Genomic DNA, 19,180 nt, shown 5'->3' with positions numbered 1-19,180 from the left:
TCTAATTCTGGAGCAGACATGGAGCAATAAAAAAGAAACAATCAGATGTTCGGATGTTAGAGGGGAAAGTAGCTTGCGGAGAAAACTCGCAAAGGGAAAGGTACCAAGAGCCTTGAATCACAATGCTTTCTTCTTTAGTGTACCATGCCCTGGTGTTTCAAAGTCTTCAGTATTATCCCTCTGATTAACTCCAAATCTTGCTCTAACTCCAACTAGCTTCAAAACATTTCGGCCACAAATCCGATGGCAAGTAATGACTATTATCAAAAAGTTGCGCGCTCATATTCTCCTCTGGTTGTATTTTCTTTATCTTGAAAGTAGGCCAAAACGTGCTTAAATGATAAATTTCGAATTACGTTTAAATCGATAACTAGTCGAAATGCAGAAGCGACACCCTGAACAAACATCCAATTAAGCCCGACAAAACTAAAAATGAATCAGAAGAAACCCGACCAGATTCGTTTAGCAATCACGAGAGTTGGAACAGAACCATATCACACGAGTCGACACGAGTCACAAGAGGCATAACGAGTGTCTTACGATAGTCCGCCAATTTGAAACCTGTAAAGGGCTTGGTAAGGTTTACAATAAGTCTGTTGATAACCCTAATGACATTGCTAACATCTTTAACAACTTCTTTGCTAATATTGGTAAGACTACGGAGAAGGGAACCCCTCGGGGAAGTCATAGCCCTTATTCTACCTTAGTGGTAACTACTCAGGATCAATTTTTTTATCCCCTGTCACTTCAAATGAAATTTGGACTTTTATTGGTAAGATGGATGCTATTAAGTCTTCTGGCCCATACAGTGTACCTGTTAATATTTTGAAAACTATTAGGGACTATATATCCGAGCCTCTTACATTTTTAGTCAATGATTCCTTTGTTAGTGGTAATTTACCTGAGAAATTAAAATTAGCGAGGATTACTCCTGTTTTTTAAGAAGGGCTCAAGATTTACCATAGACAATTATAGACCAATTTCTGTTATTTCTAACTTTAGAAAACTATTTGAAAAAAGCTATATACCATCGCCTCTACAGTTACTTGGAAGAATTAAAAATACTTTATCCACTTCAGTTTGGTTTCAGAGAAAAATGTTCGACTACCCATCCTCTTATTTCTATCACTGAATGTATTCGGCAGTCCATTGATAATAACAAATTTGGTTGTGGTATATTTATAGACCTGAAAAAACCATTTGATACTGTTAATCATACAATCCTATTAACTAAGCTTAACCACTATGGAATAAGAAGTGTCGTGCTTGATTGGTTTAAATCTTACTTATTCCAAAGAGAGCAATTTGTAAATGTCAATGGTCATAATTCACCTTCATTATATGTGACTTGTGGTGTCCCAAAAGGAGTCTATTTTAGGACCCCTTCTATTCTTATCATATGTAAATGATTTGCCCAATACTTCTAGCTTACTAACATTTCCATCTATTTGCTGATGATACTACCATTTATTTTTCAAGCAAAAACCCCAGTCACCTTGAAACAACTCTAAATCGTGAACATAAATCTGTTGCTGAATGGATGAAATCTAATCGATTAGCACTTAGTATTTCTTAAACTAACTTTATTCTTTTTCATTCCAGTAAAATTAAACCTAATCAGTCATTAAGAATTAAATTTGATGATGTACTTGTTAAACAGGTTGACTCCACTAAGTACCTAGGCATAACATTTGATTCTGACTTAACATGGAAAAGTCATATTAATGAGCTTTGTTTGAAACTATCCAAAACTGTAGGTATATTGCCAAAAGTGAGACACTTTGTCAACCAAGATATTCTTGCCATGCTCTATTACTCCCTTATCTATCCATTCCTCACTGATGGCGTCCATGTCTGGGGTTTAACCTTTCCCTTATTTCTAACACAACTATCCAAAAAAAGCAATCAGAATATATCTTTCTCTGAACCAAAATCCCATTCTGAGCCTCTGTTTAAATCTTTCAATCTTCTTAAACTCAGTGATGTTACTGAAGAACAGACTCTCTCTTTTATTTATTACATATTATTATTATCACATAGACTGTTACTCCCTTGTTTCAGTAAATATTTTAAATATATATCTTCTCTTCATTCATATTCAACGAGGCAATCATGTAACAGAAACCTTTATGTAGCCTCAGTTAATACTACTCAATATGGCCTACGGTCCCTAAATTTCACTGGCCCTCGCCTTTGGAATTCCTTACCTACAAGTTAACTAATATAATTCAAATTTTCTTAGAATGTTTCGTAAAACCTTAAAAAACTCTATACTTAATTGTTACTCTTTTTAATTATCTACCTTAGTGCATGAAGTAATACTTTTTATACAAAAAAAAATTTATTCTTAATTTTTCCATTAACTGTATCTTATAATTAGGAGTCATCCACTTGATTAGCCTCTGCTATTTGGATGATCCTAACTCTACCTATTTTAATGCTAAATTTTTTTTCCTTATTCCTTTCCTCTACTTAGTTTAGTTCCTCTGTAAATTTAACCAACAAATCTTGTAAAACCGAGCTGATTTAATTAAAAATAAATCACGAACCTACCGACACCATAACATGGTGCCTACAGCCTATCTAGAAGGAAGGCGGTATTCGAAAATATGGAAAGGCATTGACTGTTACTGAAAATTTTTTAGGGTGTCTTTCTCGCAAATGTGATTTGTTATCATCGATGTTTGGTTTTAAATACTTGTAGTATTTTGACGAAGTATTCAAGAAGCGGCTAAATCTTAAGTGTTCATCTCTTCTTCATGGTTTTGATCAACGGCCGCCAATTTTCTAGCTTCTATTTCATTTTTTGACATTAAAAAACCTGAATGTATAGCTAAACAAAACAGGCTCGTCATTTGTAATAAACACCACGGCCGGTCAAGTTTTGCTAATCGATTCATCTTTTTCTGACAAGTCACCTATGAAAGAGAACTTTTCAAAGTTTGTCATATTTATCGCTGAATTGACGCTGCATTTAGGGGGAAGCGGTTTCTTAGAGTTATAACTTTGTAAGTGGATCCTCATTTCACACTATTCATACACCAGTTTTAATTGGTTCTCTCTAGATTCTCAAATTATTGAAAGTTTTCACAAATTAAAGATATTTGCCTGATACTTGCGCAAAGCGTTTGATGTAATTAACCACGAGATATTACTCTCAAAGCAAAAAATTGCTGGTGTAACTGAAATTACACATAAGTGGTTTGAGAGTTTATGTAGAACACCGTAGACAGTATGTTGTCTGTAAGGGCTCGAGCTCAGATATTCTTAACTTATGTTATGGAGTGCCGCAGGGTTCTGTATTGGGACCATCCCTTTTCTTAATTCATTATGCCGGTGTGAAATCAGCTGTAGAGTTTTCTAATTGTACGCTTTACGCTGACGACACAGAAATTCACTCAAGTGACCCAAGCGCTATTCACGCTGCAAATTGTGTTAATAAAAACCTGAAGAATGTTAGTAATTGGCTGACACAGAACCAAATGGTACCACATCCTGGCAAATCTGTGGCAATGAAGATTGGTTCACGTCCTGCTTTACGACGATCAGATGACATCGACATCCGCTTTGACGATCACCATCTTAAGGAAGTTAGCACAGTTAAGTACTTGGGTATCCACATGGATAGTGCACTCACATAGATGCAACATCAGGATTATATCTGTAAAAAGATATATCCAAAGCTTCGCCTGCTTAACAGACGAACGGGACTGGGGCAATAATTTGTTTTGTCTTCACTTACATTCATTACATTCGTGATCCCACTCGCGAATCTCTTCGCGTTCGACGATGATCCAGTCTCGCTGGCAAAGAGTGAAGTTTACTACAGCAACATGATTTCCTCTCTCATTATAATGCTTAATTACAAGTTTCGTCAGCCAGTGTCCACTAGGCAGAATGAGTCCAAATCTGGTATCATATGATAGAAGACCTGCGAACTTTAATCGACCATCACTGTGAATAACTCCATAGTCGTCGATGCATGGGTTGAGCTTTATCAACTGGCTTTTCTTTGATATCGACTTCTCTTAGTTCAAAGCTATGTATTAGTTACAGAGAGCTTCGCGTTGGGTCAAATCCACTATTTCTCCTTCAGAATCCTTTATTTCTTCGGGCAACAGTTCCATACTTTCACTCCTGTTGTCTTTGTAACGCATGTTTTGTAATACTCTTCTCACTCTCACGTGTAGTCGAACCAAACGCGTCCAACTGCAAAGCCGTTTCGGATCTAGTCTCCACTCTTCTAGTGTGTTGTTGTGTTTCGGTGCGGTTCCTTTCTGGAGATTACACGTCATAAGGGTTGCATAGGCATTTATATCTTCTTTCTTCTTCGACTTAGCCATTTGCTCCGAAGAAGTCAGATTTTTAACCTTTTACGGTGGCCAGTTTACGTCACCAATTCAGTTGATAAAACCAAATTACGATATCCAGCCATTGACCTCACGCTTGGCCCGTAGAAAAGAAGACGTTCCACTGAGAAAATTTACTGTAAGGCTGCTTTCAGGCAGATCACACAAAATCGCATCAAGGACTATTTTCAATAAGTCACCTCCACTAAGTCTTGTAAGAGCTTATGGATCGAGAGAGAAGGTAAGATGATCACTGTGTCCCAACAATCAAATCACCATGAAGCGTATTCAACGAGGGAAAAGGTTTCAATATATTTACAACTTACGAGCACATGGCATTGCTTGACAACCTCACACAAAGATAGGGGGAGACTGGAGCCAATACTACTCAGTCTCTACAAATACACCACATCTCCCCCTTTCTTGGACCGAACTACAACGGAAATAACAACAAAGAACGGGGTCCGGAAATAACAACAAGGAACGGAGTCCGAGAACATAGTTCAAACAGTCCATGTAAAAACTCCAACATTAACTAGGAATGTCTGATGACAACAGTTAAATGTACGGAAGTCCCAGCATTACTTCAAATAGACTCTATTAGTCTATCCGGAGCTCTTCGCCCCCTGGAAGATCGGCGAAACGGGGTGGGGGCGCTTCCACGGACTGGGGAGGAGCCGTCGCTGGTGCCTCCGCTGTTACTGCCAGTGTTACGTTCAGCTTTTGATCCTGAGCTGAATCTGTTTCAGCTGATACACCTTCTTGGGCATCAGGTTGTACCTGGGGTTGTCCGGAAATATCCGACCTGACCGGAATAGCCCATGGAACCTCCAAGGACTGGTCCTGATACTCTCTCTCTCCACTTGGTTCTGATGCCGACCTGCCCATGCCGTCCCGTCTCACGTGATCGACGTGACGTTTCCACACTCTGCCGTCATTTAATACTATTATGTACGACTTGGGTCCACTTCGCTCAGCTATCGAACCTTGCCACCAGGTGTCCTCTTTTCTGAGGTCTTTCACTGAAACTCTGTCCCCGGGGTAAAATTCTCTGAACTTGGCATGTTCGTCGTGCGTGGCCTTCTGCTTTGCTTGGGAATGCATGACCTTCTCTTCTAAGTTTGGGCGGAGAAGAGTTAGCCGCGTTCGTAGTTCGCGACCCAGGAACAGGCTATTGGGTGTTCTGCCAGTCGTGGGGTGTCTTGATGACCGATAGGATAAGAGGAAGTTCGCAATACGTTGCTGAATGGAAAGTTTGCTGCCCTTGCAAGCCTTTAGGTGGTTCTTTAACGATTGCACCATACGCTCCGCTAACCCATTGCTCGCTGCGTGATAAGGTGCTACCCGTACGTGTTTCTCACCGTTCACTTTGAGGAAATGAGCAAATTCTTCACTGCGAAACTGCGGCCCGTTATCGCTAACGCAGTGAATTGGTATTCCGTATCTGGCAAATAGTTCCTGTAAGATCGCGATTGTCGCTGTTGCTGTCGTGTTTTGAGGCATGTAGAAAATCTCGGGCCAACGAGAATGCGCGTCAACAACAATGAGATAATGTTTCTTTTCGTACTCAGCAAAGTCAATGTGAATACGGTGCCAGGGGTCGCTAGGCCACAACCATGGCACAAGAAGAGCCACAGCGGGTGATTTCCGAACCCGCTGGCAACTACCACAGCTTCTCACCGTCTGCTCAATTTCCAGATCAATGTTAGGCCACCATATATAGCTACGAGCTAACTCTTTCATACGGACGATGCCCGGGTGCCCTGTATGTAATTCCTCCAACATATCATTCTGGTACCGTATAGGAATGATAACCCGTACTCCCCACAGCAAACAATCCTGCTCGATAGACAATTCGAAGCGACGATTAAAGAAAGGTTTTAGGCGCAAGTCGTCAGTGTGCTGAGGCCAACCATGTCTCACAAGTCCCAGCACCTTGGACAGCACAGGGTCTACCCGTGTCGCATGACTGATTTCCTTGTGCCTGACGGGCAATGAATCAATCAAACGCTCTTCAACTCTAAACACTGCGTGTTCGCCTCCTGCTGTTGACGACAAAGGTAGGCGTGATAAGGCGTCGGCGACCGCATTCTGTTTGGATGGAACAAATCTAATGTCGTAATCAAAGGCTGCGAGCATTATTGCCCAACGTTGTAGCCGCATAGCCGCCAGGGATGGAATTGCCGTTTTTGGCCCGAAAATCCGCTCTAAAGGCTTGTGGTCGGTAAGGATCGTAAAATGTCGACCATAAAGGTATAGATGGAACCGCTTTAATCCAAATACAATTGCCAGAGCCTCTTTATCAATCTGACCGTACCGTTGTTCGTGTTCGTTAAGCGTTCGCGATGCGTAAGCGATGGGACGACGTATGCCATTGGAATAGACGTGCATTATAACCGCGCCTAGACCATAAGGCGAGGCGTCGACGGATAGTTCTACAGGGAATTCTGGGTTGTAATGCGTAAAGGTAGTTTCTGATGTGAGCGCTTGTTTCACGTTGCCGAATGCTTGTTCACAACTTGACGTCCAGTTCCACGGTCTATTGCCCAACAATCCATACAGAGGGTGCGCCATAGTTGATAGCCTCGGACTAAAGTTGCTAAGTGCTACTAGCATTCCCAAGAAGGAACGTAATTCTGTCACGTTACTTGGCGAGGGGGCCTCCCTGATAACTTTAACCTTTTCGTCCGTCGGCTGAAGCCCCCCCTCAGAAAAGCGTAGACCAAATTATACCACGGAAGGTGCCAAAAACACACATTTGGGAAGCTTGACTCTTAGCCCGTACTTCTGAAACTGCTTGAAGACATTTTCTAAATTACGAAGGTGTTCCTCATCGTTGATCCCTCCTACCAAAAGATCATCCATAATCACACAAGTTCCCTCCAGACCTGCAAGCACTTGCTCAATAAAACGTTGCCAGATAGCGGGACTGGATGAAATGCCAAATGGCAGACGCGTATATCGAAATAGGCCCTTGTGCGTATTGATCGTGCATAGCTGTTGAGAGGCCTTATCCAACACCAATTGTTGATAGGCGCTTCTCAGATCGATCTTGGTGAACTTCTTCCATGTAGAAACTTTTCCCCGAATCTCGTCCAACGTTGGAATAGGGAATTGTTCCGTCTGAATTGCGGGATTAACTGTACCCTTGTAGTCCCCGCAAACTCGTACCGACCCATCTGTCTTAGGAACGCTGACAATGGGTGTGGCCCATTCACTGACTTCTACTGGCTCTATGATCCCCTCCTCTTCCATTCGCTTCAATTCTTTCTCCACTGCGGGCCGTATTGCGTAGGGAACTGGGCGGGCTCTCTGAAACACTGGTTTCACGTTTTCTTTCAAATGCAAGGTGGCTGTTACCCCTTTTACCGTACCAAGTTCTACCTTAAATATTTCTGCATATCGCTCCTTTAGGTGCTCAATTCGCTCGTCATTTTCTTGCCCCACCGCTAGTTGGCCATGCGAGGGCGAAAACAAGTTGTGCCAGTCTAAGTGGATCTTCGTCATCCACGCCCTACCAAACAGTGGAGGGGCGTGCCGCTTAGCCCGAACAATGAGTAACGGAAGAGTCATCTGCTGGCCATTATAGGCCACGTCAACTAGGACTTACCCTGCAACGTCTAGAGGTGTGCCGGTGTAGGCATGGAACGAGCGATTGACTGGTCGTAGTGCTAGGTATTTGAAGTTCCATTCGTAATCCGCGTAACTCATAACAGACGCTCCTGCCCCAGTATCCACTTCCATGAGAACTTCAACATCCTCAATCCTGATTGGGACCTTAATAGCGGGGGTTGAGATCTCTGAGCCCTGTATTTTAGCCTGGGACGATTCATTTACGCCGAAAATAGAACCGAGGAACTCATCTTCAGTTCCCTCTGGATCCTGATCTGTGTGGTGGACGCGCTGATTTTCTACCCCTTTTCTGTAAGAAGGCCTCATGCTACGACATTCCGATTGTAAGTGACCCATTTTATGACATTTATAACACTCTGCGGTTTTGTATCTACAATGCTCATGTGTGTGGTTTGTTAGACCGCAACGATTACACCTTTTCGGTTTTGTTCCGCCTTGGGCGTTTCCACCGCGATGTCCACTTGGTCTTGCCCCGAGATTGCGTGACAGAAATTTGTCACGCTGGACTTTGTTGACACATTCGTCGGATTCTTCTCCGTGTGAACCTCCAAGATTACGAACGTCCTTGTGTCCAGCTTCTTGTGCAATAGCAGTGTCCACCGCCTCTTGAAACGTAAAGTTTCGCGATAAAAGTTTCTGATTGATTTGTTCTGAGTGCAATCCACAAATAAATCGATCGCGTAAACTTTCATTCAGTTGCTCATTTGTGAATTCGCACGTCCCTGCGAGTTTTTTTAAAGTTCGCACATACTCAGAGATTGACTGACTTGGTTTTTGACAAGCTGAGTGGAACCGATATCTTTCTGCTACCGTCAAACGCGTACGTCTAAAATGTGCACGAAGGAGTGTCGCCAGCTGATCAAATGTTTTCGTGTTGGGGGCATCCGGGAACACTAAATCTTTCATTACTCTGTACGAAGTGCTCCCAATCGACGTCAGTAAGATCGCCCTGCGTTTGGCTGCGTTATCCTCATCATCATTGATGTCATAAGCCGTGAAGTACTCTTGAAGACGCTCCAAATAACTCTCGATGTCTTCGGTTTCAGCGTCGAACTCGTTGAAAGGAGGTCTACCTGCCATTCTCCCGGCACTTTCTTCAGTGAAATGTAGTCGTTTTGGACTTCTCGAACGTATTTCCGAATAGCTCTACGCTGGACAGAGTTGCCTTTAAAGCCCACGCGTGGGTTTTGGGAATCCTCGTCGCCAATGAAGCGTATACAACGAGGGAAAAGGTTTCAATATATTTACAACTTACGAGCACATGGCATTGCTTGACAACCTCACACAAAGATAGGGGAAGACTGGAACCAATACTACTCAGTCTCTACAAATACACCACACACCAGAACATATTACAATGAAACTTTGATAGTAACGGAAATGATTTGACATTGCAGCGGTCTGATATAGTAAAACCTTCGAAGCCATGGTGGGGACTTTTTTTCGAAAAAGACGTTATACAGTATAATAATCGAAAAACTCCTATTACAATAAAGAAACTCGAAAAAACGAAATCTCTACAGGCAAGAAAATTTCTCGAAAACTAGGAAGCGCGAACGCTCTTGTTTATCATTATAATCATTTCTTTTTGTTCAATTCATTGTGAATGTTGCTGTTCGCTCTAAGAACAAATACGCTTTTAGCTTCGCTATGACATTTTCATTCAGGAGAGTTAAACAAATTATTCTTGAGATATGGCTCATCTGAGCTGTAGATTTTTCGGGCCCGACATAGTTAGACATTATATGGAAGTCCAAATATTGGTCCCAGATGTGGATTTAATCATTACTTATTCAGGGTCGAGTGAGTGACGTGCGAATGAAAACTTTTAATAGGGGAACATTTCCTAATCTGTTTCAGCGTGCGTTTGCTGCCATTAAACGTCAACCCGTGAAATTTTGTAAGCTACAATATTACTTTTCGTACTGCAATATAATTCGGGCGAGACAAAATAATGTGAATAATGTTCACATTACTTTTCCCCGAGTGTTGCTTGGGTTTAGCAAGCTTTACGCACGAGTAGGTTTCCAAAAGGATAGCTGTTTGATAATGATAATAGCTGTTTGGATAGCTGTTTGATAAAAGCTGTTTCATAGTGTTTGGAAACCAATTAAATTTTAAATTCATCTCTACAACGGAAGATGCGTTTCGGTTTAATTAATTTTTCCTTTGGAGCTAACAATATTGATATTGCTAGATCAGATACGACAACGTTAATTCGCGGGATATCCCATGGGTCTCTATACAAATTTGTTGTTACGAAATCGTATTGGATAACTGTTACCAGGTCGGACAAGACAAGATTTCAAGCATTTGTGTCACAAGAAATATACAATGCTTAACCATAAGACATCCCCGCCAAGGTACAAAGAAGGGGAGGGATGGGTGAGGCCTGACCCTTGTGTCTTAGAATTTTCGAAATAATATACTATTCATGGAAATTCTGTTTTGTAAAGTACAGGTTGCTTTTAAAACAAATTGCCTTGCGATAGTTATATACAGATGTTCAAACATTCTCTTGTTGATTGACAGTTTTGTAATCATTTGCTATTGGACGCTCGCTTTCTTGCACTGGATTAATGCTGTTCCAAATGGGAGTGTTAAGTGGATGTTTTAGAATTGTCTGTTTCTGGCTCCCTTTTTATTTGCAATCGTGTTTGATACTTACAGTCTCTCCAGCCATCTTGTATTACTGAAAACTCCCGGGAGTAACTCCTTCAACTGGTTATTGGACAAGTCCCTGTGACGAACAAATCATCCCAACAAAATATTAGCTGCAGCTATTAAGAGCTGTTTGATAATGTTTGGAAACATAAATTGAATTAATTCCTCTCTACTTCGGAACATGCTTGAGGCCTGAGGCTAAGTCCTTTAACTGATTACGGGATAAGTCCCTATGACGCAAAGATCATCTCAACGAAACGTTAGCGTTGAACTGTTAGATAATGATTGGAACCAGAAAATATTTTCAGCTCTGTCAAAAGATGGCCTAAGTTCTCGTTTTAAAAGCTGGATTGGCCAGAGGTAATCTGAAAGAAGTTTAATTTGGTAGATGTCTCATAGGACTCTGAGTAGATTGATTGTAAAGATCTCTCATTTGTTGAATCTAAACAATTTGCGATATTTCATTGAGTAAGATTGCAATACTGAAGAATAAAAATATTATTCTCTAAGGTTTGGCGTGATCAATGAACAACAATAAACAATTCATCCCAAACTTATAAGCAGTACTCTTTCAATATTTTCCCCCTTTTTTTAGATACATGTGTAATAAGAGTTTTACTTCATCGCTAGGTCTGTTTTATTCGCGACTGTTGAGTGGATGTTGTAGAAGTCAGGCCGTTTCAGTGTGGCTTCAATTGTTTCAGGAAATTTGGTTCTTCTTAGCCCACTGAGGGCTTCCTGAGGGTAAGTTCTTTAAATAATTAATTTTATTACACGACTCGGGCAGTCAGAGGGCCAATAACTAAAATCAACCAATCAAAATGCTCTATTGCCGGTCCAATATTCTCTAAGTATTGGACCGGGCACTGTCCCGAATGGTCCCGAGTGATATCGCACTGGTGTCCATTTGAACTTCAGTCGTATAATAAATCTGTTATTAACCAAGCTTGCTCGGGACCGTACTGGAAGAATATCGGCCCTCGGTCTTTTTTGTACGGACCTCGCTGCGCTCGGTCCGTACTGTCAAGACCTCGGGCCGATATTCTCCCAGTACGGCCCTCGCGCTTGGTTAATAAGATATATATATATATATATATATATATATGACGCTATATAAACCGCTCCACGCGGTTTATATAAAATGTTAAAATAAAATATTACTAAATGTTACTAAAATGTTATGATTTTTTAGAAATTTCTCTGTTGTTCAGCTCTGAAATTTTACTAAAACAATTACTCGCCTCAGGTTCGTTGAATATTGTAGAATAATCCCCTCGACTTCGTCACGGAGATTATTCGACGATATTCACCTCGCCTTCGGCCAATAAATATATCTTATTAACCAAGCGCGAGGGCCCTACTGGGAGAATATTGGCCCGAGGTCTTGACAATACGGACCGAGCGCAGCGAGGTCTGTACAAAAAGGACCGACGGCCGATATTCTTCCAGTACGGTCCCGAGCAAGGTTGGTTAATAAGAGAGTTATTATACGACTGAAGTTCAAAGGGACACAAGTGCGGTATCATTCGGGACCATTCGGGACAGTGCCCGGTCCAATACTGAGAGAATATTGACCGGCAATAGAACATTTTGATTGGTTGATTTTAGTTATTGGCCCTCTGACTGCCCGAGTCGTGTAATAATTGCTAATTATTGGACAAGTACCTACGACAAACAGAACATCACAAAAGAACGTCAGCTTTGAGCTCTTAGATAATGATTGCAATCATAAAATACTTCAGCTAATAAAAGGTGCCTTTGATTCTCGTTTTAAAAGCTGGGTTGGTCTGAGGTAAACGAATATTCCTCAATCAGATCCAAAAGGAGGTTAATTTTACAGATATCTCGTAGGACTCTCTGACCAGCTTAAATGTAAAGACATCGTATTGAAGAGCTACCACAAAACTGGAAATTACTAGACTTCTCTCCATTTATTCGACTCAGAAAGACCGAAAAATCCAGACGTTAGGGTCCTTAAGAAATTTTACTCACGTTCGCATAACAGTAGACTGTTTGTGTTCAGAGTACGTCACTAGCAGCATTAACGTTTCATTTTACAATTTTCAGTTTTTTCCGCGAGTTTAGCTTATGCAGTAAACCGTTCATAATGCAACTCAAAAATTCATTCACGTAAACTCTCTCTTTAAAGTATGAAAGTATGACCTACTTTAAAATCACTAGTTCATTCCGCCACAAAGTGATGTAAAGCCAGTGATCTATAAACACTGCACACCAGTTTAATTAAATTTTTAAAGCCTTTTCGTATCCAAAGTGCGCACTTTTTTGTCATCCACCTGCATGTGATCGCAATGAGATCCACCCAATTGGAGGAAAGCTATCTTGTCGGCGGTGAAATATTAAAGAAAAAACTATTACCTACTCGGAGTATGACGGTGATGCACAAGGTCAGAGAATATACTAAACTGGGAAGCCGACAATGTCGCATATGACATTAGTAGATGGTAGAGAACACAGACGTAAATCAAATTAAAGAGAGAGGCCTCACCGAATAATTTTGATTTACATAACGGTAAAGAGGATTTTCAAGGCTTCCAAAAAAGCTGGCGTGTGTAAATCTGGTCTAACTGGTCTGACTGAAACTTAAACTGGACACGAGCGAATTTAATGCAGCTTTTTCTCAATGAATTTCTTCACTTTTTATTGTCCAATTTACGGTAGATATTTCCAAAGTGAACGCAAAATCCGTTTCGAAAACAATTTTTTTCTTGCAACCAAAGTGGTTTGAAAGGGAGAGAAAAGATAGGTTGAGGAAGTAATCCATCAGGTCGCCCTGATTTGCTACATAAGCTAAGGTCAAAGAAAATACTATACTTAGAAGCCGACAAAGTCTCATAAATTACTGATTTCTACTGCAGATATTTCACTCTTTGTTGGGAAGTGAAACGGAAATCAAACAAACACGTTTATTCGTAACACGGTAAACGGTTAACTCACGGTAAACACGTACGCTAAATACCAACGACCGCCAAACAAATTGCCTCTCGGAAAACTCAAAACGTTCATCTCCCTTAAAAGAAACTTCCACACGTCAAAAAAAAGTCCGCGTGATTTGTTGACGATATTTTAACTTACATAATCTCAAAGCACGTGCGCGCGAGTCGCGCCCGCACAAGTTCGGTAACGTCTTCTTAACATTTTACCCTACCCGCACTGAGAGGTACTCCTAGTGTGTTTCTAATTCAGTAATTAACAATTAATTCCAAAAGGAATTAGTTTGCTAATCGGTCTCGAGACAGTCTTGACTCCACATGCAACTTTAGCCACACGGGTGTGGCCATCTCCTCCAGGATACGCTTCAACAATCCGTCCTAATGGCCAACGTCCTCTTGGAGTATCGGGCTGAGTCACAAATACCACATCCTCAACTTTTACGTATCGGCATTCTGAAATCCACTTTGGTCGACTGTTAGGGGCTGGAAAAAACTCCCTGAGCCACCTCCTCCACACTCGTGAAATAATTAATGACTTGAACCTTACGCCATCGTCGACGCGGATGCATAGTAGTGGTTTCAACATCCTCAGCAACGAAGTGTCTCCACATTTAGCCAAACAAGAAATAGTTAGGTGTCAATGGAACATCGTCTCGTGGACCTGAACTCTGATAAGTCAACAAACGGAAATTTAAGAAGGGACTCCACCCTTGCGAGCACGGTGATCAGCTTCTCGTCATTCACGTCTCTTTCTCCCACAACGGCGTGAGTGGCTTTCTTGACAACTTTCATCATTACTTCAAGGGCTCCTCCAAAATGTTGGGCAGCGGGTGGATTGAATCTCCATGTCACTCCAAGTTCGACTGTATTGTCATAAAGATATTTTCGGTCCAACTGCCTGACTACTTTCTTTAACTCCCCTACTACACCTACCAAATTTGTATCTCTATCGCTTGTCACCTCTTTAAGAACTCCACGACGACTGGTAAAACGGACGAAGGCGTTTAAGAACGTGTCGGTATCCAGTCCCCAGGCCATCTTTAAATGCACTCCTCGTGTTTCCAAGCAAGTTAATAGGCGCATCCATCTTTTCCGTCATGGTTTTCCGCGTCCTTGATCAGTATAGAAGGGACCTGAAAAATCTATCGCTGTTTGGGCGAAGGGTCGGAAGCTAAAACGGAGCCTCTTTTGCGGGAGTGAGGCAATAATTTGTTTTGTCTTCACTCACATTCATTACATTCGTGATCCCACTCGCGAATCTCCTCGCGTGCGGCGATGATCCAATCTCGCTGGCAAAGAGTGAACTTTACTCCAGCAACATGATTTCCTCTCTCATTATAATGCTTAATTATAAGTTTCGTCAGCCAGTGTCCACAAGGCAGAATAATTTGAAATCTGGTATCATATGAGAGAAAACCTGCGAACTTTAATCGACCATCACTGTGAATAGCTCCATAGTCGTCGATGCATGGGTTGCACTTTAACAACTGGCTTTTCTTTGACATCGACTTCCCTTAATTCAAAGCTGTGTATTCGCTACAGAGAGTTTCGCGTTGGGCCAAATCCACTATTTCTCATTCAGAATTCTTTATTTCTTCGGAACACAGTTCCATACTTTCATTCCTGTTGTCTCTGTAACGCATGTTTTGTAATACTCTTCTCACTTTCACGTGTACTCGAACCAAACGCGTCCAACTGCAAAACCGTTTCAGATCTAGTCTCCACTCTTCTACTGTGTTGTTGTGTTTAGGTGCGGTTCCTTTCTGGAGATTACACGTCATAAGGGTTGCATAGGCATTTATATCTTCTTTCTTCTTCGACTTTCTCATCCATGGCATTTCACTGGGTTTATCCAGGACTTTCATCTTTGACCACTTACTGAAATCATCTGTCAGCCAGCTAGGGCCATTCCACCACAAGGAACACTCGGCTAACTCTGAGGGAGTGGCCCCTCTTGTGCATACATCGACTGGATTCTCTTCAGTAGAGACATGCTACCACTGCGACGGTTCAGTGAACATCTGTATTTCACCAATTCGGTTGGCTTCGAACAGTCGGAAGTCTTTGCCGCGTCCTCGAATCCACCATAAAACATCTCTACTCTCAGAGTAAAACGTCTTCATCGGTACTTCTAAGGCCGCCACCAACGACTGTGTTAAGCGCAGGCCCAAAGTCGCATCATGAGTTCCAGTCTGGGTACTGTCACCGGGTTCAATGGTGCCACTTTACTCTTTGCTGCAATCAGACGAATGATTACATAATCGTTATCATATCGGATATTGACTGCTGCAGCATAGGCTTCTTGAGAGGCATCGACAAAAGTCACAATGTGTTTTGACTTGACAGGCTGTAGACATCCCAGACTCCGGGGAATCTTTACCTCGTGAAGACTTTTCAATTGCTCGAACCAGACCCCAATTTAGTTTGCTATTTCATCTTGAACTTCGTCGTCCCAGTCCTAGCCTCGCAACCACAGTTCCTGAAGTAGAATTTTCGCCACAATAACGTAAGGGCGTACGAATCCCAGCGAATCAAAAATCGTTGCTACTTTATCCAGGACGTTTCGCTTTGTTGTCTGAAATTACGAGGAAACTGGAGAAGCGGCAACGATAAACAAGTCTTCAGTACTGTTCCACGAAATTCCCAGTGTGTTCGTTATCATGTCTTGACCGCTGTTAATCACGATCTTTGTGGCGTGTTCTTCTGATGGAATCCCTTCAATAACTTTCGGTAAATTAGAGATCCACTTCCTGGCTTGCATGCCGGCGACTCTCCATAGTGCCTTCAATTGACGGTATAGCTCCACTCCTTCATCATCGCTTTCAAGACGGTCAACAGAATCGTTCTATATGGTCAACTTAAAGACGGTCTCAATTGCAAGTGGATAACAGTCTTGGTTTCTTCGATCATTTTCCTGCTCAACAAACTCCATAGCGGCGGAATTGTTTCCAAAACTACACGCTTAAACTGGAATACGTCTGGCCCTCGATTAGGGTCAAGATCTCTCCATAACAGTCGGAAGTGGGATCGGTCCGGCTCCTCAATCTCTATCCGGAGATACATTTCTTTGAATTCGCAGGCTATGCTAACAAGGTTTCGAAAAAAACGGTCAAGGACGTTGAAGAGATCTTCTAGTAATTTCGGCCCAGGATGACTCGTGTCACTTAAGAAAGTACCATTACATTTAGCGGCACAATCAAATACGATTCGCACTTTTGTTTTCGATTTATCCATTCTCAGGACCGGAGAATACGGCCAATACCTACGTTAGCTGGCAGCTGTTCGTTTGAGGGAACCTTTCGTAAATATCCTTTATCAACATAGGCGTGGAAGGTTGCTTGATATTCTTCGGCGACGCGGCTGTTCTTCTTCAAATTTTCCTTGGTGCTTCGTAAGCTAGACATTGCATAGGTTTAGCGTCAGGGAGATCGGGTTTGTTTTCTTTCCAAGGAACGGCTACACGATATCTTCCATTTTGTACTTGAGGGAATCCGGCTTTCACTTTGCTTAAAGCTAGTCTTTCTTCTTCGGTGAGTACGAGTCTGTCATCGCGGTCTGTGCCAGACTTCTTAATTGTGTGGAACTTCTTTAAGCTCTTGTCGATATCGCAACAGGATTCTTTTCTCTCACTCCAATTACACTCTCTAGTGTATAAGAAACTAATAACGGGATCCCCCAAGTGGACAGAGGCGGTCGATAAGTCCACCATGTTTCCCTTGAAGATCAGCATGTAAATAATGGAGTTCAGCGTTATCATTGCCAATCAAAAGAGCGACAACTCCATCATTTGCCAGCTTGGGAAAACTGCTTTAATATTGAGTCAGGTGAGGCCTTTTGTCCTGATGTTTGTTCTAGTTCACAGCTCTGTAACTGCTTTCGACTTTCTGAGGACATGTTTTATCCTGATTTCCTCTAAAAACCTGCCATCTTCACTTTCAGTTTCGAAGGTGTCGTTGGGAACATCAACTTGAAATTTTTCGAAAGGCTCTCGCAGTCCCAATGCCCCAGCATCCCCTTCAGTTAGGAAAGTTTCGTTCGATGCGTCGTCTAGCATTGCGTTTATTTTAATTTTTCTACCATTGGCCGTCATCCACACGGGGAAACTTCGTAACGAATAAGGTTCAGTCGGTGTTCCTTCATTACAACTGGTCAGGATGACAGCGGGCGCACCCTCCCATGGAACATCTATGCGTCTCTCATCATCAACATAAGGCAAAGTCGTCTGGCACGTTCGTTTAACCAGCGACTGTAATTCTCTAGCTGACGATCAGGTAAATTTTTTTATCAGCAGGCTGTGAAGAGTTCCATCTCAAAACTCACCGCCTCTTCCTTCGGCCTGTAACTCTACCAATAATTCTAACAAGGTCAGCAAACTTCTCAAGCGCGTGGATGTTGTTGCTTCTTATCAACGACACCTTCTCTAGTTGATCCATATAAGCACGTAGAAGCCGGCGCGTACCTCAATATTTCATCTTTAATATTTCTTTTTCCTCATCATATTCGTGGGCGGTGACCGCAAGACCACAAATGGCTTCCAAAGCGTTCCCTGTAAGGCATTGTCGTAACTTTGCCATTTTCAATTGCACTGGCTCCGTTAACTCGTCTACGAGACTTGTAAAAAGGGCTCAAATATCTTCAAACTTCCTTTTGTCACCATTAAACGTCGGAACTGTTAACGGCTTCAAATATCAGTTTCGGTCGTCCTGGCTGCCGTGACTTTCTTTCAGCTGATCTTCTCGGCAGATTACTCGTAGTTGTGTTCTGCTGTGTTCTCGCTTAACGGCCGGTTCATATTTACGGTTTTCAACGCGAGGACTTTGACCGCATTTTGTCCCTCTTCAATCGTTCTTTGTACGTCTCTTTCGATCGTTTCGGACTCTTCAAACGGTTCTTTTTTCCCGGCTTCTTCTTCGACTTCGACTTAGAACGCGGTCAGTTCCTCTTAAATCTCTTGTCCGTCCTCTTGGGCTGCCCACAGCTGTTCAATCACACTTTATATGTCCGTTATTTCGGAATCTTTTTAACGCATAGTCTTTCCAACTCATGTCTGAGTTTTGTCACCTTTGTCTTTGCGGTACGTTTCCTTCTTTTAATCTGTATCAACAGAACGTCCTTTTGCTTCTGTTTGTCGACTCCAATCGGTCCAGTTCTGACGTTTTTCTTGGTAACTTCGGTAACATCGCTATCCTCGGATTCAGAAGCCATAGCGCTCAACTCCAAAACTCAACTCATGTAACGAAACCTCAAAAAAACAACAGCCCATTATTTTCTCCCATCGTGTCACCAAAAATGTTAGGAGGCGAAAAGAAAATCAGGAAATCAAACAAACACGTATATTCGTGGAAGGCAATAGGCGAAAAAATGGAAAGGCATTGACTGTTACTAAAACTTTCTTAGGGTGTTTTTTTAGCAAATGTTATTTGTTACATCGATGTTTGGTTTTAAATACTTGTAGCAATTTGACGAAGTACTCAAGAAGCGGCTAAATCTTAAATGTTCATCTCTTCTTCAAGGTTTTGATCAACGGCCGTAAATTGTCTAGCTTCTATCATCTTTTTCGGCATAAAAAATCCTGAATGTATA

The 19,180-nt window shown here is 41.9% G+C and overlaps 1 protein-coding gene and 1 long non-coding RNA gene across 2 annotated transcripts in view; both read right to left on the bottom strand.

The window, feature by feature from the left end:
- Positions 1-19,180, bottom strand: part of LOC148718427 (uncharacterized) — a 186,078-nt gene that overhangs the window by 159 nt on the left and 166,739 nt on the right. The window lies entirely within an intron of this gene.
- Positions 1-19,180, bottom strand: part of LOC111346274 (follicle-stimulating hormone receptor-like) — a 228,914-nt gene that overhangs the window by 86,235 nt on the left and 123,499 nt on the right. The window lies entirely within an intron of this gene.

This window comes from Stylophora pistillata, chromosome 12, assembly GCF_964205215.1.
Source record: "Stylophora pistillata chromosome 12, jaStyPist1.2, whole genome shotgun sequence".
Classification (NCBI taxonomy): domain Eukaryota; kingdom Metazoa; phylum Cnidaria; class Anthozoa; order Scleractinia; family Pocilloporidae; genus Stylophora; species Stylophora pistillata.
The sequence above is the reverse complement of the archived record's forward strand: the minus strand, read 5'-3'. Positions and strand labels throughout refer to the sequence as shown.